Consider the following 17,856-nt stretch of genomic DNA (forward strand, 5'->3'; position numbering starts at 1 on the left):
CTCTTGTGCAATGAGAATTGACACTCAGCATTCGGAAAGCTTTTTATCATTGTAGGTTGATAGATCAATTATTTCTGTATCTGGGCAGATGTAGTCTTACTACAGTCATCCCACCCTGGTATCCTCACAATTTGGATTGTGGCACTGTGTTATATGTGAGTCTTCCTTTGAAAATGATCCAGAAGCTTCATTTGGTCTGAAGCAGAGCTTAATTCTATTGAGTGGATCACAGCAATGTTACAGAGGTGAGGACAAGAGGAGGGAGAAGGTTTTTCCTCTCAGAATTTGTGCTGCTACTTCAGGTCATGAGAAGACTCCTAAGTCAAGATGACGGTGCTCCACTCTATGCCTTGCTCCCAATGACATGATAGGTCGAACACTGGCATAATAAAAAAGGCAAAAGCAAGGGGAGAGGACTAGGACAGTCAATGACTACATGAACTTGGGCCTATACTGTAGTGCCCTCTGGAACAACAAAACTTCATGTTGAAACAGTGAGTACTGCAACCCGCTGGAAATGAATGGAGATGGGTATAAAGCTACCACCCATGCAAACAGCAGATTACCTGCTCCTTCAGTGTTACTCACATTAAAATGTGTCCCAAATACACAGAGCAGTTGGGAGACAATCTATATTTTACATATGTGTTTTATATTCAGTTTCTTTTATTTTCCAGGGAATATTTGTTATTTGTCAGTATAGAAATATAAGAAACAAAGAAGCCAAAAAAATCCCCACATACAACAAAAAGGCTAAAGTAGTTAAGACTTCCAGTATGGGATGGCATATTTATTTCATGCTCCCCACGAGGGAGAAAAACAAATAATTACAGTTTACATTCAGGTAGAAACGTGGAAAAACAGCAAATTATCATAATTCCCTTGAGCATACTAGATTTTTTTCTCTTTACAATGAATACCATTTTATCTATAATGGGAGTATTAAAATAATACCAATGTTGATATCTAAAGTGGTATAGTCTACTTGTAGTTCTGCAGATTTTTAAAATATTTTATTATGCTTGCTTTATCATACCAAGAAAAAACAGAGAAGAAAACAAAACAAAAGGGGGGGGGGAGAGAGCCAACTGACATAAAAAGACAAAGAATATAGCAAAGGTTGTAACAACTATGGGAAAAAGCCCCAGAATCTGAAGAAATCTAAATACAGTACAGAATTTGATGAGAGATGAGCAAGAGTCCCAGAAAGAATCCATACACCATTACTTTCTATATGCTACATGGCTAAAAACTGGAAAAGGTATAAGGTCTTCACTCACTTCATTCATATCATGGAGGATAATGAACTGCTGGATAGCTCGGTGGCTTAGCCAGAGGGTGGGAGTTCAATTCCCCCCAGTGGCTCCATGACAGGAGCTGGACTCGATGACCCATAGGATCCCTTTCAGCTACGCAGTTCTAACATCATCATCATCATCATCATCATCATCATCATCATCATCATCATCATCATCATCATCATCAGTAGTAGTACCCTGTTTCCCCAAAAATAAGACCTAACCTGAAAATAAGACCTATTATGATTTTTCAGGATGCTTGTAATATAACCCCTACCTCAAAATAAGCCCCAGTTAAGTGAAACTCCACCCTCCACCATGTGCAGCAACCAGAAGAAGATGACATGACTGTATTTGAATAAATGTAGATTTTTGTACATGAAAAAAAGAAACATCCCCTGAAAATAAGCCCTAATGTGTTTTTGAAGCAAAAATTAATATAAGACACTGTCTTATTTTCAGGGAAACATGGTAGTAGCAGCAGCAGCAGCAGTAGCCGGAGCCCTTCCTTTATTGCAGTGTTGGTTCTTTAGCAGATAGTTGTGTAAAACATAGAGACTAGGCCTTTGTTTATACTGTATACATTTATTTCCTTGCCCCACCTCCTCCAGATGCTGCCTCCAAATGGGCACCCACTATAGGGGGTAGGGCAATGAACCTCAAATCAGCTGTTCAGCCTGTAAATGAACCACACTGAACTGCCAGTTCATGCCCATCTCTAAATGCTAGTACTAAGGGGGTGACTACACAGTGAGGGAAATGCAGATTAGCTTGCATTTTCTTGCTGTGAAGTCCACCAGGTCATTATGCACCAGGGCATTCTATTCTCATTGGTATAAGTGGTGACACCAACAGAAGAGGAAAAATAGCCTTCCAATAGCAGTTCTATTTGAAGTGTCTAAGTGGTGCAGACAACCAAATGTTTTGAACCAAAGTGAAACGATTCACCATTTCTATTTAAAAGCAAAAGAATCTCTGGTGGAGAATTAAAACTACAGATTGGGGTTATTTTGCATCTCCCATTGTGTCATATGATCAACAGGAAAAATGCAAGTCAGCCCAATTCAAACTCACAATATTTCCTGCATTTTCCCCTATGTAGTCAGTTTCTAAGTGGCTGGAATCCTGTTGCTTGGAGTAGTATGTCTCACTAAACTAGGACCATTGAATCAGTGGGAACGCGGTGAGTCATCTCCTCCATAAGCACCATTGATTCAAATGGGCCTACTCTAGTTGTGACTTACTTTAGCACACCAAAGTAAGGTTTTTGCCTGTATGTATTTATGCATAATCAGACCTTCCTCACCTTACTGTACAGATAGGATTGTAAGAAAATCCAATCAGTGTTGCCTGACCTAAAGTAGAGAGGAACTATTTTCATCATACTACAAAAGCAGTGCATGAGATGTTACGTTTGCTACATGTTCAGTAACTCTGCCCACCAACCCCCTGTGGATTCTTCAAAAAGTTGGCTGGCCTTACCATTAGGCAGACTGAAACAACATCATTGGGCAGAAGATTTGGGGTTGGGGGCATAAAAGAGCAACAGATTGCTGCCATTGTTTTCATTTGTTACACTGCTGCAACTTCTGTCTTGGCTACAGAAAAGATAGGCATTACAGTATATCTGGCCACACTTTCAGACTGCTTGCTTTTTGCCAGTTTCCCAAATTTTGGACCTGTAGGGGAGTTCTGGAGAATTTTAAGGCTCAGCATTTTCATGACCTTTTAGAGATCCAGTGAACCCTGAATTTTATGTATAGCTGCAATCCTGTACAACTCTTGACATCCTGTCTTTTTAAAAAAAGTTATTGAATTCTGACACCATAAAATAATTCATAGAACCTTTAAAAAGATACCACCAAAAAGGCATCGATTATTCCTTTGCGAGCCAAACTGTGTTGAAATGACATGTGCTTCTCCTCCCTTGCTGTCCAGCTTGGTAGGAAATATCTACATAGCAGCAGGGAGAATGTTTATTGTCGAAAGGGAACTTTTGCCCTGTGAAGTCACCTCCTACTAGTCATCAGTAGATTTTTGATATTCTATCACAGGAAATTCCTGATGGCCCACAAAAGCGGTCCCCTGAGTGCAGCTGCTAGTAAGAAAAGTCCTGCGCTCAACCCACAAGCCTGGAGGCTCCACTGTCTCCATATATACTGGGATGAAGCACCTGTGCCTTGCAAAAACTAAACCCCGTACCTTTTCTCAGACAATGTTAAAATGAACTATGGAAGGGACAAAGGTCAAGTGAGTCCTTATTGTGCTGAACCTCATTGAAAACTAAAAAAGAAATGTATTAGAGGATGTGCTTTGTCTCCTACTAGGTCCTATACAATTATATTTAGGCTTTGTGTCTTTGAAGAATATGGTAACTCCACTGCATAACTGCTGCTTTTTATGCTAGAGAGGAAGTTATAACCCAGAGAGAGGAAGGGGAGGTGATGACATATCATGGGGTAGACTAGAACTTGTTCTTAGTCATGAATATAGCACTTTTTACTAATTGATAATCTTTATTTTATACATCCTTTGGAGGGACATAATAATAATTTAGCATTTGGGGAATTTGTTCTCAAAGAGAGCCAGTTGCTTATCAATAAAGATGGAACAGCAACATTTGAACAGCGTTTCTATAGTCCAGGTTCACAGACATTTTGTGAAAACAACACAGACACATGCATACAGTCAAAAAGACATTTTAATGTCATGCTTGAGTAATGCACCATATTATACATACCATGTGCTTAAAGGTAAAGGTTCCCCTTGACAATTTGTCCAGTCGTGTCCGATTCTAGGCGGCGGTGCTCATCTCCGTTTCCAACCCACAGAGCTATCATTTGCCCACAAACAATCCTCCGTGGTCATGTGGCCAGCGTGACTATACACAGAACGCCATTTACCTTCCCACCATTGTGGTACCTATTTATTTATGCAGTTTTGCATTTTGCATGCTTTCGAACTGCCAGGTTGGTGGGAGCTGGGACAAGCGACGGGGGCTCACTCCGTCACGTGGATTCGATCTTACGACTGCAGGTCTTCTGACCTTGCAGCACAGAGGCTTCAGCGGTTTAACCCGCAGCGCCACCACGTCTGCTCTAAGCATTACATCTAAGCACCATGTGCTTAGGTTCAGATAAAGCCTGACCCAAAAATGAAACTGGGTATCTATTCTTCTTACATTTTGCACATTTCTTAAGCTACTGCCAGCTATATGTTACTTTGAATAGCAATTTCCCACCAGAAAAAAGGGCATTTTCTTTTGGAAAGCAGCAAACTCTAAACTTTGCTTTTGAATAAAAAGAAACAAAGCCAAAATCCCCTTATTGTTCTTAATATTGGCAGGCTTGATCCCTTAAGAAACAGCAAATTTTATCTAGTTTTGCCAAGATATAAAAGGGAATTGTCAAGCATTCCCTCAAAAAAAGAAAAAAAGAGAAAACTAAAAGAAAAAGAAAAAGATGGAGAACATATGACACCAGCATTATTTTTCTGCAGTTAGTTAGATTTCCACCTAAGGGAGTTGCTGTGCCTGAAAATTTTCTTCCTCTCCTTACAAACAGAAAAAAGTCACAGCCAATTGTTGATTTCCAGTGGGAGGTCCTAATATGGGAACTTCCAAGTTGAGATTGAATTTGGACCCCAGTGGAGTTGGGCAGCTTCCTAATCAGTCCAAGTTGAACTGGACTGTTTTCCTAATCACTGAATTGGGAACTAAATTAAACCTAAGGGTCGATGCCCACCCCCAATATATGATTTATTTCCCTTTATTTACAAAAATTGCAAACATACAAAGTGGAAATGCCTGTGTCTTCTTTCATAACCCTGGGTCTCCTCTAAACTTAATACTAATTACATGCCATCAAGTCAATTCTAACTTGTAGTGATCCCTTCTAGGATTTTCTAGAATTCTAGGATTTTCATTTCTAGGAATTTCTAGGATTTTCATTTATTATTTATTTATATCCCACCTTCCTCCTTAAAAGGACTGTAGGTGGCTCACATCATTTTAAAAAAAAGGATAACAAAGCTAAAAACAGTAAGTATACAAATATTAAAAATAACTAAACAAGCATTATATTAAATTGGTAAATAAAATCAATATTAAAATGCATTTAAAACAACAGAACACAACAATCCCTTAAAACACTCCTCTTTAGGAATTAATGTGTTTTCTCTATCCCAGCTCTAACTTGCTGCACAGAATTCCAACAATTGGAATCTGAACAAAGGGTTACTTACACATGATAAATCAAGAGATACCTAAAGTCTTCTGTGGAGCCTGAGTTCTTAGTACTCTAATTGGTTTTAAAGTTAAGCTAGGGAATCTGACTTTGGATATACTACATTGACTGGCAGAAAAATCATAAGAGACATCGTAAAAGGAGAACTTTTGGAGTTTCTTGATTTCTATACATATTGTTGGGTTACTGTTCCCCCACATTCTAGGCCACTGCATTTATTGGTCAGGGCTGATGGGAACCAGAGTAAAAAACCAAATGCAAGGCCTCAAGATCCCCAGTTCGATTCAATGGGCCTGCTCTATTTCTGACTTAGTATTAGATTTCAGTCAATGATCCTCAAAACTCTGCCGTGATGAACATAATGAAGCTTTTGCTCTGTGTTTTTTAGTCTGGATGCTTAACAGAATTTCTGCCATGTCACTTTGGCAGTTGGGTGCTTATTCTGTGTCCCATTCTGTCATTTGGAGTTAGGCAAAAAGTAGGGCACCAGGTTCATGACGCTTATTATTCCACAAGCACTAGCAACACCAGCATAGACTGTGGGGAAACTCCTTACATGTGGTGTCACAGAAACATTGTGCAGGGCGCAAACTGGTTCAGAAATCATTATGTCTTCAACCCCCCCCCCCAGCCCTTTCCTGCCGCATGCTGGTGAACCTAATGAGTGAGATCACAAGGACCAAGCAATTCCCCAGTTTCAGCTCTGACATTTCTGTTAACGTTAAAACCCAGAACATAAACATTCTCCTTACGAAGCCTCAAAGCACAGTCTCCAGCTTAGTAAGTCACAGAGAAGACAGCAGAAATAAGTGCAGAAAATATATTTATGTGCTGTACAAGTTTACAGAGTGCTCACAGGAACTTAAACATTCAGCAATCAAACAGACAGAACTTAACCGCGACAGTCAAATAACTGTAAAGAACACATTACCCAGTCCCTTAATTTATACTTCTTTCAACCAATCAAATTAGTGGTTTACTTCAGGGTAGCTTATTTCACACAGCTGTGTTCTACTAGTCACCTATGCAGTGCCTAATTAACTCCACCTGTACTAACCAATTGCTAATTGAAACATTTCTTCTTAAAGACCTAACAGGTTCAGGACATAGGAAGCTGTTGATCTGGCAACGCTAGGCACAATTCAGAGTTTATATCCTCTGGAGAATCATGGACATGCCAGCAGCCTGGTTGGATTTAAGATTTAGACCTCCCTTGAATTCCAGAAAAAGGTGAAATAAAAATGCCCATACATCAGGCTGCTGCTGAAAATGCAATTACATCTCCATTGTCTCCTCCCCATCTCTACTATTTACATCTTAGTACAGGTCAAAAAACTCCACCCCCAGAATGTAAGTAATAGAGCCCCCATTTTCTTGGATGCTTCAGCTCATCTAGAAGGAGACGCCCATTTCAGCACAGCTATTCTATTAAAATAGTTTAGGCAGAGAAGGGTTCTCTTATTTCTTTCTTATTTTACTTTCTTTCTTTCTTACTTATTTTTTTAAAAAAATACATATATTCAACACAATGCAATTCAATTAAGAGGATGCAAATATCCCTAGACATTTTAGACAGTGAATCTCACAGAAGCAAAAAAAAAAAAAAAAAAAAAAAAAAAAAACCCTAACAAGAAACAAAATTAAGGGCTCACATTGCGAAAATGGGTGCAGCCAAATTAAATGCAAACAATCTGTGTGTAACATGCTATAAGGAAGAGTTTCCTGGAAAAACCCGTCCCTGGAAGGGAGATGGAAATGACTGGAGACTTGTGGTACTTTGTGAGAATAGCTGGCTTTGTATTCATGGACAGAATGGTACTGTAAAATATGAATATTACAGCTGTGCAGGTATGTGTTCTAGGGTTACAAAAACATGTTTCTGCACACTTCTACTGAATATCTAATCAGGACTGGTGTGGAGCTGAGATTGTTTTCCTATATGGAAGTCATTTCCATGCATCCCTCATGCAGCTTGTAATCTCTGATGATTGTCCGTTGTTCAGCAAAGAAATCTGCTTTGAAAGCTAGCTACAGATGCAGTTGTAGAACTTCCTGAACTTTTCCTATGAATGTAAAAATGGGTGATAGCTTTTATTGAACCACTAAAATAATACAAATTGCAAGCTTTTGTGGAGGAATTCCACTTCCTCAGGCTGAGCAAAACTCCTTCATGGACAGCGCAAAAAAAAAATTGTAGTCAAAAAGCCTTTAGGCCAAATCAAGGGTTATGATTTTGATTTATTCACCAGGTAGGAACAGCCCATTGTTCCAAATTAAAGTCAATTAATGTTTTTGTCCACTGAACATAAGATGTTTCTTCAGTCTGTAGTCACCTCTGGTTGATGTGAAGAATCCACATGGCTGATGTTGGGAATCCATGTTGTTTTGTAGGTGCTGTTGTGTGCAACCATTAATGCTATCTTATATAGTCCAGTAAGAACTATATAGTTCCATAAGACAATGTGGACTCTCAACACCAGTCATGTTTAAAAGCAGGCAATGTATGTGTTTGGAGAGCATCAGTGCTGGATGTCTTAGGTAGGAAGATTGTGTGACTGCACAATGTTCCAGGACTCAGGGAAGCTTCTGGGTATAGGTGCTGTGTACCCACCACATCACAAATGTCCACAGTAAAGTTATTCACTGTACATCTTGAACAAACATAGTCTGCTTTGATTCTGAAAACTAAATCTTAGAGGGGAAACTATTGGGAAATAACAGGATTAGACATCGACTATTCGTACTCATATCCCTGGGGATACAAATAAGAATACTGGCAACACAGGTGCCATGGAAGCTCATTCCCTCCACTTACAGCACAGCACTCAGTTCTGTTATCTTAGTCATCACACCAATTGCAGAAGGAGCCTAGTCAGCTCTTCCCCAGCGAGGGAGCCGCACAAATCTCCGGAGGTAGGTTGTTCCAGAGGTGAGGAGCCACCGCCAAGAAGGCCTGGTTTCTTGGTTTTTCCTTCCGGGCCTCCCTCGGCATCAGGCTCCTCAGCCTCACCTCTTGACTTGATCGAGTGATATGGGTAGTTCTTGGTGGGAGTAGGCATTCCGCCAAGTATTGAGGCCCTAAACCATTTAGGGCTTTGTACGTAAGCATCAACACTTTGAAGTCAATGCGGAACCGAATGGGCAGCCAATGCAATGCGGCCAGAGTGGGTGAGATGTGTTGGAATTTTTTCACTCCACTAAGGAGTCTGGCTGCTGCATTCTGCACCACTTGGAGTTTCTGCAGCGGCCTCAAGGGCAGCCCCACGTAGAGCGCATTACAGTAATCTAAACTGGAGATTACGAGCGCAAGCACCAAGGTACATTTGACATAATACAAATCTGCTTATTGTGTATGGGCAGCAAGGCTGGGGGAATGGGGTGGTTTATCATTGGTGATGTGCCCAAAGGTATAGCCCTGGATCTCATTAATCACACAGTGACCCTTCATGCAAGAAAGAGTGGAGAGAGCTAAAGTATTATACCTGCGTCTGAGCACATTTATGCATTTGAAATTGGATTGGAACAGAGATGGGTAACTATTGATGTTCTGGGAGCCTTACCTTCCAGCACAGTCCTTTGAATGCAACTATAGGAGAAATAAAGTGATTTGCAATCAAAACATGGCTTTGGACATCTCTTCTGAAAGCCTGTCATTATTCTGCCTGATGACTGCATCGGTTTTTGAAATGAAAACAATTTGTGGAAATTAATAAACATCATTATTGGGAAAGGTCACTTACAAATCAGGACAATTATCCACCCTGCTTCCAAGGCCACTCACTACTCAAGGATCTGTTCATAGAATCCTCAGCAGCATCTATAATGATCTCATCATCATCTGATTAGTTTTGTGTTGTTGCTTTTGTATTTTAAGGGAATCCTGCTTGTAAATCGTTTAGTGAATTGTTCCATGAGTTGAAAAGCTGCATAGAAATCTGTAAGTAAGGTTCCTTTACCCAGCTGTAGCAAGCCAGTGGGACGATGGCTTCTTGACACTAGATCCTCAGAGTTAATACTTGTCTCAGTACTTTCCACAAGAAGTTTAAGAACAGCTGATTCCGCATTTTGACAGACATAGGAAAAGTTACTTTTCTAAACTCCAACTCCCAGAACACTATTATACCAGTGCCATCTCTGTATTTCTCATCTCTGTAGTTTGCACTTAGGACATGTCTCTTGCATTGCTCTACTGAACTGTAGATATGATTGCTTACTTTTATCTGTACAGTACTTTATACATAAGTAAAAAGAAAATAGACTTGTAGCTTCTTTAAGACTAACATGAGCCTTCACAATTACAGTCCACTTCCTCAAGCACACAGTTTATGAACATGCAAAAACTGCCTAAACAAGTCATGAAAAATACTGTACATTAATAGGCTTTCATGGTAAACCTTGTTTAATAAATAAATTGCTCCCCTTTTTCAACATGGGTGACAAGCTGGCAGTAGCATCATAACCAATGTCAATGCTGCTGTTAAAAAAAAATGGAATTAACTATGATTGATTATAAACTCCTCTCCCCAGGTCATGCAACAGTGAAAGGTATTTCAAAAACTCAGAAAGTTGAGAGTCACATCCTGCTGTCGGCACCTAACTTGATGGCATGTTGGGAATGTAGCTAAGAGAAGAAGAATGCTGGGAATGTCTGTGGCACAATTTTACACAAATCCTATTTGCTATTAAGAAACTCCACAGCAGCCATGTTCTTTGTTCCTTATCTTAAAGAAAATAAATGCTTTCTTAAGAGATGGAACTTAACAGGTCTCATTCAAGTTGCATTAGCATATGTATATGCATATGCATTCTAGACTCAAAATCACTTTTGGTTGAAGAAAACATTAAAATCACCTACCGTATCACTCATGCTCCAGGAAGCATGGAAATGGTAAATTAAGGGAGCTAAGGTGCCCAGCTTCCTTCCCAACAGTCATAATGTGTCTAATTTCACACATTCTGGCTGAGAGTATTAGCTGAATATATATCTCAGGCTTCATGTATTAATATTCCAGTTTAATGTTCAGCCCTGATCCTGTACTTGCAAGGCTGAATGCAACACCAGAACTGAGGGAAGAATGGAAACTATAGGCACCTGATATCCATAGATGCCCTCTTTCCTGTCATTTGTGGACACCCTTTTCCTTATCATCCTTTACTTGGATTACTGAAACGGGCCCACAGTAATGCACATAGCGTATAGGTGTTTGATAAAGGTAGTGAAACAAAAAGTGACAACAATGAGGATGAGTGGGAAATCAATGCTTCATTTAATCCTATGATTTAAATAAATCAGTCAATGTCATGAAGATACATTGAATTCTCCATTTCCACTCTTTGGGCTCTAATTTACTGACTACTTTTCGCTTTTAAAATTGTAAAATTCCTTGACAACATTTGCACTTGAATGACAGGAGAAGGGGCATGGACTAAAACAAGGCCATTCCAGTAATTAGATATCCAACTGGAATAATAGATTGGGATCAAAACAAATTAGAAGAATTGGATCAAAAAACATGGATACTGATTAACATGCATCATGTGCTACATCCAAATAGTGATGTGGACAGATTATATTTACCACGAAAAATCGGAGACCATGGATTACCGCAAATACAACAGGTAGTAGAAGGGGAAAAAAGAACTCTAAATGCCTATATCAGTACAAGCAGAGAAAAGTGACTGAAAGCAGTGAAAATGAAAACTATTTTGAAAGCAACAGAAGCAAAGGCTCACTAAAAGAAAACAATTTTGAAAAGAAATTAAACAGCTGGAAAAAAACCACTACATAGAAAACACCTGAGAAATATTGATGGAAAGCATGACCATAATTTAACATGGGCATGGCTCAAACTGGGCATCCATTAAGAAAGAAAACATAGGCTTGATTTTTGCTGCAGAAGAACAAGTGCTCCAAACCAATGTAATGAAAGCCAAGATCCAAGGAATTAGTGTTAACAGCAAATGTCAACCCTACCAAGAAAAAGATGAAACGGTGTCACACCTCATCTGTAAATGTCCAAAGGTTGCACAAGCATTACAGAGTGAGAAATGATAGAGTGGCAAAACTAATGTAATGGTCATTATGCAAAAAAAATATAACTTGCAGGCCTCCGTGGGAACATCAGGTAGAGAAGGTCAAGATCTTATGAGATTTCCAGATCCAAATGGATAGATGCCTTGAACATAACACACCAGACATAGTAGTAATAGAAGAAAGAAACATCCGAATCATTGACATTGCAATTCCAGGGGATGCCAGAGTTGAAAATAAAGAAGTAGAAAAACTAGCAAAGTACAGAGACCTGGCAATCAAAATATCTCACTTGGGGATGAAACACACTTCAGTGGTTCCTGTAGTCATTGGGACTTTGGGAACACTATCAAGAAATTTTGCACAGTACTATAAGCAGTTGCAGATCTCAGAAATCACACCATCAGAGCTACAAAAAACGGCAATATTAGGAACAGCATATATACTGCGTTTATTTTTAATAGATACTTAGGTTTCTGGTTAAAACTTATATCTGTTATATAATACTACTCAATGTCTTTAATCATCATAATCATCATCATCATCATCCAAACTCATAGACACCTTGAACATAAAACACCCCCCACATAGTAGTGAATAATATTCACACAGTAGTGAATATTTCTGAATAATAACAATAACAATAATCATCTTAGAATTGCAGAGCTGGAAAGGACTTTATGGATCATTGTGTCCAGACTTTGTCAGGGAGGTACAGTGGAGAATCAAAGTCACGACATCTGGCTCTGTAGCCAGATGCTTAAACTACAGAGCTGTCCAGCAATTCCAGAAGATGCAATGGAGTTGCTGGCTAACCTCAGTGACTTTTATCACCCAGAAATGAATCATTCTAATCCTTTGCTATTATAGATTAACACCTACTGTCATCGCAAAAAACACAGGAGTGTCATCACTGGGTAGCAGTTTCCAAAAGGAGTAGCCATTATAGCTTCTTTCAGCATGTTGACAAAAGAAAGGGTGAGTGAGAGTACTGTAGCATTTTAAAGACATATCCCTCACCTGCTTTTGAGAACATGTGTGCAAGACAGGTATTTGTACTCCTGTTTCTGATGCATGGAAACTCAGACTGAAATAAAACTGTTAGTCTTTGAAGTGAGTGCATCAATGTTTTGCCCCACTTTTCTTTTCCATCTCATCCTGACTTGGCTTTTATAATGTAAGAACCCCTCCTCATTCCTGGAATCTTACAAGATATCTTGGATAACTGGGCAGGGAAGTGTGGTTCTTATGGGTTGCCATCTTCCATTGGTAACCACCCTGTTTTCCCACTGCTTTTCTTCTCTCCTGTTTTTAACTACAAAAAATATGACGAGAAGAAAAAGGCCCAAAAGCTGCACAGATCAGTAATATCAGAAGCTTTTCATCTGGAAGTGCCCTTTCGATCCACCATCCAAATCCATTGTGACCTAGTAACTTCCACTCCCAACCTACAGAAGCCCCTATTTTTAAAAAGCAGTTGTCTTGTAACTTTATTAGAACACAGTTGGACTTGCAGTATGACTTTTGATTTAATTGCCATGGGCCATGTTATTCTGGTGCAGCCAACCCTGCAAAAAAATCTTGTGGCCAAAAAAAGGGGAAAAAAAACCCAACAATCTAAAAATATTGGGGGGAGGCATAAGCTTTTGACACCCACAACCCATTTCAAACACGCCTTGCCTTTGATGAGGTGGCCTGCCTTCCACAAAAGCTATGCCAAACAACCCTTTTGAAAAAAAATCTTTGTTGTTCCTTCTGATCAGTCTTCTTGATAGGAGACTACTCTGAGTAGGAATAGTAAACAGTGTAAATATGTCTTTATTGCTACAATATTCATCACAAAATGGAAGAATAAATAAATCACATATAACTATTAGCAATTTTCATACATTCTAGGATGAGCTATTTTAAGGCTATGAGTTAACCATGACTTTTCTACAAGTTTTCGTATTGATTATTAACCCAAGGAATGTAGAACTGAAAACACCTAAATGCAGTAGCTATGCCAGGATACATGTTGGACTACTTTTGTCCAGTGAGTGATCACAAAAGGTTTATTTGACATAGCTTTCATAGAATACAATTAACTGTGCTAACAGTTAACATACTTTCTACAGGAGTTCACTATGTAATTGAGAAATAAAGCAGAAGGACCCTAATTCAAAGAAGTAGATTTGTAGTCACTGTCTGCTTATTCAATAATAAGGTTCTTATTTTGAAATAATTTTGTTTTTTTCTGATGAGTCTTCATGATAGGAAACTACTCTGATTAGGAACAGTAAACAGTGTAAATATGTCTTGATTGCTATAATATTCATCATGAAATGTTAACTGTCAACACGTGAATCCTTTCCTGAGAGGTAAGAGAAAGAAAGGATATAAGGTTATATAGATCATTTGCAAAAGAGCAAAAGGTCTGGACTATATTACTCCCTTGGGACAGGAAAAGCTAAATGCTGGCTAAGAGGATTGTAATAAAAATATCAAAAAATGCTATCAACATATTTTCACTACTCTGTCTTAGTTCTTTTGAAAGGGCATGATGGAAGAACAATTCTGTTTTGACTCTAAGACTTCTCCAAGATTATATGCACCACAAGCAGCTTCATAGGGGTGTCTCATCCCAACAGCTATTTGAAGAATTTAGTCTGGTTCCAGAAACTTGAGGAAAAATCAATAATAGGCGGAAGATCCTTCTTTGTTTAACATTTTCCATTTATATGGATCTCTAGGATGATTACTGCTTACACATAAAAAGAAGACATAAATTTGCTTCAAATATGCATATGCTAATTTAAATATTCAGATAGATATTCTGCAATTACTACAATAATTTAAACTGAAATCCACCATATCTCTTTGTAGAGGAAAAGACTGTGACCAGAAGTGGTTTCCCTGCCCCATTTATAGAATTTTATGGGTTGTCCAAATGCTGTTTTTTTTCCAGATGTCATCGTCCAATGGTTTCCCACCACTTCTTTGATCTTTTTGCTTTTCATTGACAATCCACTAAGAGGAAGAAATAGAACAGCTGTGTAATGCCTTTTAATTATCAGTACTAGGAGCCCTCTAGTACTGAGGGTACCCCAAGATGACTTGCATACAGAGTCTGGAAAAGGTACATTTTTGGATTACATATGGTATATTTATACATAATTATAGAATCACAGAAAAGTGAAGTTGGAAGGGGCCTACAAGGCCATCAAGTCCAACCCCCTGCTCAATGCAGGAATACAATCAAAGCATATCTGCCAGGTGATTATCTAAGTTTTCCTTGAATTTATTTATTTATTTATTATTTGAATTTATATCCTGCACCAACTGGCAACCAGGCCACTCTGGGTGGCTAACAATAATATAAGGATTATAATATTAAAAACATGATAAAAATAAATTAATACATGATTAGAGAAATTAAAACAGATGGCAATAAAGGTGGTAAAAAGGGTGATGGAGAGGATGGCAAAAAGAATGGTAAAAAGAATAGTAAAAAGGGAAGGCAAGATCCTAGTGCCCCAGGAAAGCCTGGCGGAAGAGCCAGGTCTTCAATGCTCTTTTGAACTCATCCAGCAAGGGTGCCAGGCGGATCTCAATAGGCAGGTTGTTCGATACGTGGGGCGACCGCCAAGAAGACCCGATTCTTGTTCTTTCCCTCTGGGCCTCCTTCAGGGTCAAGGCCCTCAACTGCCCTGCCTGTGAAGAACAGGTATTACAGACTGATCTGGCTGGGAGCAGGCATTCTAACAGGAAAAACTAAATGCCTCCAGTTTTGGAGTACTCACCAACTCCCGAGGTAACTGGTTCCAGTGTTGTACTGCTCTAACAGTTAGGAAGCTTTTCAGGATATTCAACCGAAATCTGGCTCCCTTTAATTTGACTCTCCTGGAACAGGCCTTCAAATACAATATTGTCTTCTATCAAGTGGTTTTGACTGGTGACTCCAATTTCACAGGTGCTGGAAATCTGCTTTAGGTTTTAATTTGCACTTTACAGGAGTTATCCAAGGTGCCGGACATATTTGGTGGATAAGGTTCATCACCTCGGATATACCTTGTAAAGTGCAGACTAAAACCTGGAATGAATTCACAACACATCCAGACTGGAGTCACCAGCCACCATTGCTTTCAATTAGGGTACACACAGATTTTCTATACTGTTAGGGTGGTTAACTGTCTGATACTGTAACACTGAAATGATTAGTACTCACCTTGTAATTCATTGGTGTATAGATGGCTTTACAAATATTACACTATCTGAATATGTAGCATATCTGCTGTTTGCTCACCTTTTACTGAACTTTAAGGTCAGATTTCTTTCTTTCTTTCTTTCTTTCTTTCTTTCTTTCTTTCTTTCTTTCTTTCTTTCTTTCTTTCTTTCTTTCTTTCTTTCTTTCTTTCTTTCTTTCTTTCTTTCTTGTGTTTGGGATTTTGTTCTTTTTTATTCTTGCATTTTTGTTTTAATGTGCTTTTGTTTCGTTTAGTTGTCATTGTGTGTTTCTTTTTGTGATTCAGGATTAAACCACAATGAAAATGGTATATTAAAAATAATAAATGGTAGAGCATAAACTAGACACTCTGGTTTCTAGATCTGGGATCTATTCCTAATAAAATTTCACCCTAGACACTGATGATGGTGCTTCTAACAGTGAATCTGATAAATTGTTATTTCTCTTACACTGTTTCCATGTAGATGACAGCAATATTTGTCAAGCATTGGAACATTTTGACTGTGGCAGACATATTGTGGACATTGTGCTCCTTGACCCTCAGTCTTCAGTAGTGGCTTTCAGGATTCATGATTACTCGTCTCTCTCCAGTTCAAGTTCACAGTGATAAATCTTGCCTTTAAGACTTTTTACAAAGGTGGGTGGGGTGGCGTGTTGATAGCATTCAGGATTAAGTGTTTTCCTGTGTCAAATATAGCCTGTAATATACTACAAACAGACCCGTGATTTTTTTGTGATTTTTTTAATTTTTTATTTTTTGCAATACCAACTGATCTGGTTGTTATCAGCCCCTGTGATATTTTATACTAATACTTAAAATAAATCTCAACACAGGAAAGAAAGTGCAGAATTATTGTTTTAAGCTAACTGCAAAGGCTTATCTTCAAAGTGGCAGGGTTTCCATTGTATTTTGAGAAACTGCTCACTACGCTGGTTCTAGGGGTTAGGTAGCATGCATGAGGCTGGAAATTCCCAACATATAGTCCATGTACTGCATTAGACTTTAAAATAATTTTGGCAGCAGAACTGTTCTTTAAGGTCACAAAGTTAATTTTTTTAAAAAAAAATTCTTTAAAACTACTAATTTCAACTCAATCCTCTTTTAAATTAAAGTCATTGGGCTAATTAAATCAAATTGTCAGTCCCAGCTAGAATAGACTCAAACAGATTATCAGAATGTACTATTTATTATTCAAAATCGACTGTCTATTCTAGTTCATATGAGCCCCCAAATTTAGGCAAACCTATGTTTTCTTTTTTTTCCCCCATTGGTTATGACAAAATCAGAATTTGCAGCTCACTGTATTTAATCTGGATCGGACAGGAATTTTTAAAAAAATCATGGGCAAAATCCTTTTCAGTTATGCCCACAAGCACAACTCAAACAATGTAACTTTTGGAGGCAAATTTTTTCAAGTTAGGAAATCACAGGATACATTATCTGTTGCTACGGAGTCACATGAGGCTCAGCCTGTGATCTTACACTCATTTACCTAGGCATGGACCTTAATGAGTTCAATGGGACTTTGCTTCCAAGTAAACATGTATAAGTTGAAATCATGTTGTCTAGCACGGGAAGTTGCAATTAGGACAGGCTCATTGAATCAATGGGCCTTATAAATGAGTTGATTCACCAAATCTCCATTGATTCAATGAGCTCACCTAATGGTGAGGTAAAAAGAGTTAGAACAATATAACTGAATTATTGCGAGGAAAAAAATGTAGCTATCTGATGCCTGATACCCTCAGCTCCTTAAGCATTTATTTTTGAAATATGAGAAATATGTGATTACGGTAGGGGAAGAAATGGTCTCTCAGGAAAATCTTCCCTGTAGTCTCTACTGAAATTATATGCAGCCTTGCACAAAATCTGGGAATATCAGACATGTTTGCACAGCAGATGTTCCTAGTGGGTCAGTCACAATGTACTGGCATCTCACCTTTCCCTATGTGAGAATCAATATGTTAAGGGGAAAACATCTGCTTTATTGTGCATAAAGTATGTTACCTACCTGTATTGGCAGGCTGGTCACAAGCAGCTTTCTAACATATGCTCTT

This window comes from Pogona vitticeps, chromosome 4 (assembly GCF_051106095.1).
Source record: "Pogona vitticeps strain Pit_001003342236 chromosome 4, PviZW2.1, whole genome shotgun sequence".
Taxonomy (NCBI): Eukaryota; Metazoa; Chordata; class Lepidosauria; order Squamata; family Agamidae; genus Pogona; species Pogona vitticeps.